Consider the following 8540-nt stretch of genomic DNA (forward strand, 5'->3'; position numbering starts at 1 on the left):
TATTTGACTTACTGCTTATTTATCACTCTTCTAGCCCTACATTAGTTTCCTTGTGCTTGCTGCCATCTGTTTTTTAAATGCTCTACATTCAAGATTTGAGATTTTAATTGGAATATCAATGTTAATCTGTTTTATGTAACTTCAGTGAAGGATTTATCTTAAACAGGAATTGCCAGTGCATTTGTCTCTTCATTGTAACTTGAATCATGTCCTTTGGCAAATTTTAAATAACTTTTATATTGGACAGGATCCAGTCAATAAAATAATATGAGAATCAAGTGATTTTAAAGATACTCCATTATTAAATGCTTCTCTCAAATCATAAATCTTTTACATATTCCCTAATTGAAAAATATTTTGCATTTATGAAATTTTACCTCATAGCTCTTAGAAAAGTATTGATTCTTTTCAATATTAATTCCCTTCTCATTTGAGTAAGGTTTTTGTCTTATTTCTGTTTTTCTGTGTGTGTGTGCTTTCTTTTGAGTGATGACGTTCACTATTGTAATAATATTTTAAGATAAATTTCCCAATCCTTTCAGCAATGGTAAGGAAATCATAGGAGTGAAGTCTAGTTTAGATTTCCTGAAACACTTATTCTTACTTTTCTTCATTACAATTATAATCTGAAAGAAGCTTTTATATAAGGAGATTAAAGCGGTAAATTGACCACGGACAGTACTTGATGGAAGGCCAAATATAGATGAGGAAAAGACAAAGTTAGATAGAAAAAGAAGAAAAAGTGCTTAGGGATCTGGACATCAATCATCAATGTTCCCCTAATTCTTTGAGAGCAATATAAACCTTTTGACAAAGTCATTAAAGGCTTGTTTCACTTGTTTGTTCCTCAGAGTGTAAATGAATGGGTTTAACATGGGGGAAATGGAAGTAGTGAGTATAGATACTCCCTTATTAATGGCCATTTCATCTTTTGCTGAAGGTTTGATATAAACAACGATGCAGCTGCCATAGGTGATAGAAACCACAATAATGTGGGAAGAACAGGTGGAAAAGGCTCTTGTCCTCTGCTGGGCAGAGGGAAGTCTTAAAATTGTTCTGATGATGTACATGTAGGACAGAACCACACACACCAGAGTCACAATAAAAACCATCACAGAGCAGATAATCACCATCTGCTCTATGAACCATGTATCTGAGCATGAGATCTTCAATATTGGCTTAGCATCACATGCAAAGTGGTCAATGGCATTAGAGGCACAGAATTCCAGGTCCAGTCCCAAGCTAAGTGGTGGCAATATGATCAGCAGAGTAGTCACCCAACAGCAGAAGACAAGCCGTTTGCAGACCCTGTAGTTCATAATAGTCATGTAATGCAGGGGTTTGCAGATGGCTACATATCGATCAAAGGAAATGGTAGCCAGGAGAAAAAATTCTGTTACACCAAAAGTGTCTGTAAAAAATAGTTGGCATACACAAGCATTATATGTAACAGTCCTGTCACCTGTTGATATACTGTATAAGAATCTAGGAATGCATGCAGAAGTGAATGAGATTGCTAACAAAGAGAAATTTTAGAGAAAAAAGTACATCGCAGTTTTAAGGTGAGAATCCACTAACATGAGGATGATGATGCTCAGGTTTCCAGTTACACTCAACATGTAGGTGATCAGTAGAAATATAAAAATCAGAATCTGTAGCTGAGGGTCATCTGTCAATCCCAGGAGGATGAAACTGGTTAGAGATGTGTGGTTTCTCATTCCTGGGTCCTGTCTTTTTCCCAGTCTGCATGTAAAAGCAATGGAAGTAAGATCTGAGTAGGGAGTGGAAAAATTGTCTTACAATGGGTTTTGTTCAAAAAAGCTAAGCAATGTATTTTATGTGTATTTTGTTTTTCTTGATAATGAGTTTTAAAAATAATTCATGTTCTTGGCTCTGTTGAAAGCATATCATTAGGTGGATCATAAACCTGGCTTTCAAATGTTTTTTACTACAACATATGGTACGGTAGATATTTTATATTGCAGCCCAGTGTACCTGCTCACACCTACACACATACTTAAATACATATATTGGAAACAAAAAACTAACCCTTAGGTTCTCTACTCTCTGATGTTTATGTTCTAATGTATCTCATTAAAAATAAATACATGTATCATCAAGTTGATTTTATAGCCTACTAAATGGTCATGACTGTATTTCAGAAAAAAAGTAATGTTTTTATGGAATTTTTAGAATAATGTAGCCCAAGGAAAATAGAATCTTCCATGAAAATTTTTAAAATGTGCACTATTATTTTAATTTGCTCTTTGGAATAGATTAGCTCATGGTATACTACTTCCCTTAAGAATATTTCCCTTATCAATAACCAAGGTTTTCCTCATTGTCACTTTCTGCTTGTAGGATTTTTTTCCTGAATGAACTAAAAACACAACAGTTGTGTGTGACACAAGATATTCCTAGTTTCCTCTGTCAATGCTGTCAAAGCCTGTTCCACTGTACAAGTCATCTTATATGTACTACCTGTCTGGAAAAAATTTTGCATAATCATTTATGTTTTTCCCCTACCCCTTATTATATCCATTATGCTGATTCTGACCTATACCTGGGTCTTTGTAATTCATTCCTCTGTTTCTATTTAACTCTTCAGAGAAGTCCTTCCAAATCTCCCAAGCCACATTAAGAACTTTCTCTGTGTTTTTGCCACAGTTTATGCTTAATAGTGGATGAAAAAATTTGTTGGAAACAGCATTTTCTTCTTGTTTAATGTAATAACCTCAGAGCTGTAGGAGACTAAGATATAGATTTAATTCAAGGTAATATTTATCCCCAGGCCTGCGTAAGTTATAATATTTATTATGTGGACTCAATTTTAAAACTACTCTGACAACTCTTACTTTTGCCATATCTTGATTCTAATTTAGGAGATTCTTGGTGGCTTTTATGTTTGGTGTAGGAAATATTCTGAGTGGCTCCTAAGTCACACCCTGACCTGACTATGTACTCAGCATATATGTAATACCTACATTGAGGCAAAAAAAAAATGTTACCTAACTTATCACTGCTTGGCAGAGAAATAGTTTTCCTTTATTGAATTCTATCCATATTTACTCAATACACTTGCCAGAAATATATGAACACCACAGAATAAAACTCTTAAATTCTGCTTTTGGACCATTGTATGCTCTGTGGTTGATTCTTACTTTAACAACAAATAACTACACTAATTCCTTCTAAAATGATTTCATTCTCCAACACATCTTAAAGGCCATAAATAATTTGATGAGAAACCACATCAATCATTATGCAAATTCTAATTAACTGGCTATGTAAAGGTTTCATTTAATGAGTTTAAAATGTCCTTTCCTTCAGAAATAGGAGATACTCTGTACACACCATCTGCCCATTTCCCATAGTAAATACCTAAGAGTTTTCAGGTTTTGGTAAAGAATGCAAGGATGTCCCTGCTTAGATGTTTTAGGATGAGTTGGGCACTCCCCTGAATATGAATATCACACAACTAACAATAAATTAAACAAATAGTTGCAATAGATTAAGCAAATAAAATAATTAAGTAGAATAAGAGACTTGAGACATAGAAAAAGAAACATTTCACCCACGTACGTCTCTTTTCTTCAGTCTTAACACACACTGTGCTTTACACAGGTCTTGAAATTTTAGCCATGTCCTTGCTCCTAAATATCTTGAAAAAATTAAGAGACATTATTGTTTCACTGATATATGTTTCCTTCTTTTGTCTTTTAAAAAACTGCAGGAATCTAAATTATGTCAGCTGATGATTTCCAATTCAAGGTTGCTTCCAGAAGTCCTTCGTTTCACCTATTTTTAGGTAACCTAACATTTGTTGATAAACAGATCCAGCACTAACAAAATCTTCAATTAACTCAAAATTATAAACTCTTGTTTCTTTTTAGCACAATTCAATTAACTATCTATTGATCTTGGTAAAATATATCAAACTGTTTCTTAAAGAAAAAAATTTTCTTAGTCTCACAAAGACTACAGACATACTGGTTTCAGTTGCTTGTTTATCCCCGAACATCCTGAGGGTTAGAAGGACGAGGAAAGCTTTGCATGGCTTGTATGTGGACTCAAGTCCCAGATGAATTAGGATCCAAAGTTATTTATGAATCTTTTATGTAATCTTTTTGCAAAGACCCTGAAACAGGCAGCAGTGGGGACAATGTCCTCAGAGAATTGAATATTCCACAGTGATATACAACAAAGGACTTTACACAAAATAAAAATCAAATGAAAAAGGGCAAGCGTACCTTTATCTCCTTTTATTCAATAACATCTTTAACTGCTAATTACCATGAGAGAATACAATTACTTTTGTATTTTGGCAACATATTTTCACCTTATGTAATTACTATGTATTATTAAAACATTAACATAACAAAAATGGAAAAATTAAGCTTAAGAGTAATAATGACACTTAATGTCTCTATTATACCCTTCCATTTAATTCCATGTAGTATATTCTTATTAATTGGCATATTCACAAATATGAAACATCCTTTGTGGGTAGGTTTTGAAACTACTTTGATAATTAAAAACAAACTTTTGTTTTACTCAATGGTTATAAATTTATATCATCATTTGGAGCATAAGTAATATTTCTTTTTGGTTCATTCCATTATGATTTGAAATCATTCTTAACAATTGAAACTTTGTGATTTCTTAAAGAAAAAATTCACTCTTATAAAGAATAACTACCTTGAGCTTCTTATATGATTCTATAATTTTTATTATAAACATGTTTTTTTATATATCAACTTTCAGGTGTGTTGCAGTCATTTTTCTATAAATATATTTTCCTTTTTATAATATTTCCTAGAACTGTGCATTGTTATTACTTATTCTATATTAACAATTTGTGATATATGTTGCAAATATTTTACCACTTTTAAGTTGGTCATTATTTATGCTATTTTACATACGTAGAATTTCATGTTATCTTTCAGAAAAAAATTATTTTTTTCTGAATAGGCCTCATACATTTTTGATATCCTTTATGCATCATACTTTTTAAATGAGTACTGCTATTTTTATTTGAAATTATTTTTAATATTTATTAATTTTATTAATATTAAATAAAATATTTATGTAATAAATATTTAATATTTATACAATTTTTGTTTAACATTTATTAATATTGAATATAAAGTTAAATATTTTAATGTTGATTTTCATAGCTTTCTATGAACCAGAATAATAACTAGATAAAAGAACAAATCTGAAGGTAACACACTTCCTGATTTCAAACTATACTACAAAGCTACAGTTGAAACACTATGGTTCTGGCATAAAAACAGGCATATATACCAATGCAGGGGAAAAGACGGCCTAGAAATAAACCTCCACATATATTATTTGACAAGCACCCAAGAACACTTAGTGGAGAAAGGAATACTTACAATAATGGTGTTGGGAAAACTCGATGACCACATACAGGAAAATGGAATTGGACTCCACTCTTACACAGCTCATGAAAATTAACTGGAAATGAATTAAAGATGTAAACATAAGACTTGAAATTATACTGCTCCTAGAAGACAGTATAGGGAAGAATCTCCTTTACATTAGTCTTGGGAGTCATATTTTGGATATGACACAAAACCACAAGTGACAAAAGCAAAAATCAATAAGTAGGACAACATCAAACTAAGAAAATTTTGCTCAGAAGGACACCGTCAACAAACTGATAAGGCAAACTACCAAACAGGAGAAAATTTTTGCAAGCCATACCAGATAAACTGTATTTAGGGCCCTCAAAATTTCCAAAACATGTAGGAAACACATACAACTCAATAGCAACAACAAAATGAAAACCTGATTTAAAAAATAGGCAGTTGAACTAACCAGGCATTTTTAAAAGAAGTCATCCACATGGAGAACAGGTATATGAAAATATGATCATCATTAATAACCAGATGCAAATCAAAACCACAATGAGCTATCAGTTCCCATCTGTTAGTATGGCTATCATCAAGAAAACAATAGGTAATAAATGTTGGTGAGGATGCCAAATAATAGGAACCCTTCTACATTGTGTGTGGGAATGTAAATTGGTCAACCCTTTTTGGAAAACACTATGGATTGTCCTCAAAAAACTAAAAATACAAGTGCCTTCTGATCCATCAATCCACTTTGGGGACATAGATAAAGGGGATGAAAATAGATGCTGAAGTGACACATGAACTCCCAGGCTTACGGCAGCATTATTAATAATAGCCAGGAAAGGAATCAACCTAATTCTCCATGAATAGATGAAGGAAGGAAGAAGATGTGGTACACATATACAATGGAATATTATTCATCCTCAAGAGAGAAGGAAATTCTGCCATGTGTGACACCATGGATATGCATTGAAGGCATTATGCTAAGGGAAGTAACTCAGGAAAAGAAAGACAAATACTGACTGATATAACTGCTGTGTGCAATCAAAAAAGTTTCTGTGACAATCTGTTTTCATAGAAACTGAGAGAAGAATGGTGGTTACCAGGAGATGATGGGGGGTGAAATGGAGAGGGTATAACCTTGCTATTAGAAGATGAATAAGTTCTGGAGCTCTAATGCACAGCATAGTGGTTAAAATCAACAATATTGTATTATATACTTCAAAACTGCTGAGAGAGTATTCTGAAAAGTTCTCACCACAAAAGAAGTGATAATTATGTGATGTGATACAGATGTTAATTAAAGCTATTTGGTAGTCATATTGCCATATACAATGTACCTATTAATACATTGTAGACCTGAAATTTACACAATGTTCTGCATAAATTATATCTTGGTAAAAAAATCACCACGAAGATATAACAATTATAAATATATATGCACTCAACATCACAGCACCTAAATATATAAAACAATAATTAACAGACCTAAAAGGAAAAATAGAAATACCAAAATATTAGGAGACTTCAGGACACCAATGTCATCAGTGATAAAACATCGAGGTAGAAATCCAATAAGGAAATACGACTTGTAAAAGACTATGGACAAATGGATCTAAAAGGCATACACAGAGCATTGTACCAAACAGCAGTCATGTACACAATCCTTTCAGGCATCTACAGCTCATTTCTCCAACGTAGATCACATGTTAGGCTATAAGTCTTAAATTTAAGAAGACTGAAACCATATCAAGTATCTTTTCTGCCCCAAAAGAGCATGAAACTATAAATTAATACTATAAAAAATTGGAAAATCCAGTGAAGTGGAGCCCAGATGATGGCGTGAGTAGGTCAGTGGGAATCTTCTCCCAAAAACATACACATTTTTGAATATATAACAAATACAACTATCCCTAAAAGAGAGACCAGAAGACACAGGCCAACAGCCAGACTACATCCACACCTGTGAGAACCTAGCACCTCATAAAAGGGGTTAAATACAAGCCGCAGCCTGGTGGGACCCAAGTCCCCTCACCCCAGCTCCTGGTGGGAGGAGAGGAGTCCCAGCAGGGAGGGAGAGGGAGCCCAGGACTGCTAAACACCCAGCCCTAACCATCCGCACCAGAGCACAGACACACAGTGCATGCGTGGGGTGCTGGAAACTAAGGAAGCAGGACAGTAAGACCTGTGAGCAGGTCCTGCAGCTGGTGCACCTGAGACAAAGAAAAGCGAGTGCTTTTTGAAAGTCTTAAAGGAACAAGGACCCCACAGCTGGACAGAAGCATCCCGCGTTACAGTCCAGCAGCTGGAAATTCCAGGGAACTCCGGGTGCACTAAACCCCTGGGCAACAGCTCTGAGACACCTCACGGAGTTAAACAGCCAAACAGCCTCCCATCCATTACCCCTCCGGGGCCCCACGATACCAGAGAAGCAGCCTGAGGATGGCGACGCACACAGCAAGGAAGCTTCCTCCATACTGACTGGGCAAGATACAGAGACCCAGTCTACACGCAATTGCCCAACAAAAGCCACTAGGGGTCGCAGTTGTCCCAGTAAAGAAAGGCCAGTAGCAAATGGAAAGAGTCTTGGCCCTCCCAGCTGACAGACAATTCAATAGCACTCCACTGCACCTATCAACATGAAAAGGCAAAAAAATTTGATCCAGACAAGAATAACCCAGACAGCTTCGACATCTTCTATATCTTCCCCTGAGAAGGAACCTGGGGAGATAGATTTAACCAATCTTCCTGAAAAAGAATTCCAAACAAAAGTCATAAAAATACTGATGGACTTGCAGAGAAAGATGCAAGAACTAAGGAGGGAGAAAACAGAAATGAAACAAGCTCTGGAAGGACTTCAAAGCAGAAAGGATGAGATGCAAGAGACCATTAATGGACTAGAAAACAGAGAACAGGAATGCAGAGAAGCTGATTCAGAGAGAGATAAAAGGATCTCCAGGAATGAAAGAATATTAAGAGATCTGTGTGACCAATTGAAATGGAACAATATCCACATTATAGGGGTACCAGAAGAAGAGAGAGAAAAAGGGATAGAAAGTGTCTTTGAAGAAATAATTGCTGAAAACTTCCCCAAACTAGGGGAGGAAAAGGCCTCTCAGACAACAGAGGTACACAGAACTCCCATGACAAGGGATCCAA

General features: G+C 35.0%; 1 pseudogene; it reads right to left on the minus strand.

The window, feature by feature from the left end:
* Positions 1–779: 779 nt before the first annotated feature.
* Positions 780–1718, minus strand: LOC140843775 (olfactory receptor 6C2-like; annotated as a pseudogene).
* Positions 1719–8540: the final 6822 nt, after the last annotated feature.

Source organism: Manis javanica, chromosome 10 (assembly GCF_040802235.1).
Source record: "Manis javanica isolate MJ-LG chromosome 10, MJ_LKY, whole genome shotgun sequence".
Taxonomy (NCBI): Eukaryota; Metazoa; Chordata; class Mammalia; order Pholidota; family Manidae; genus Manis; species Manis javanica.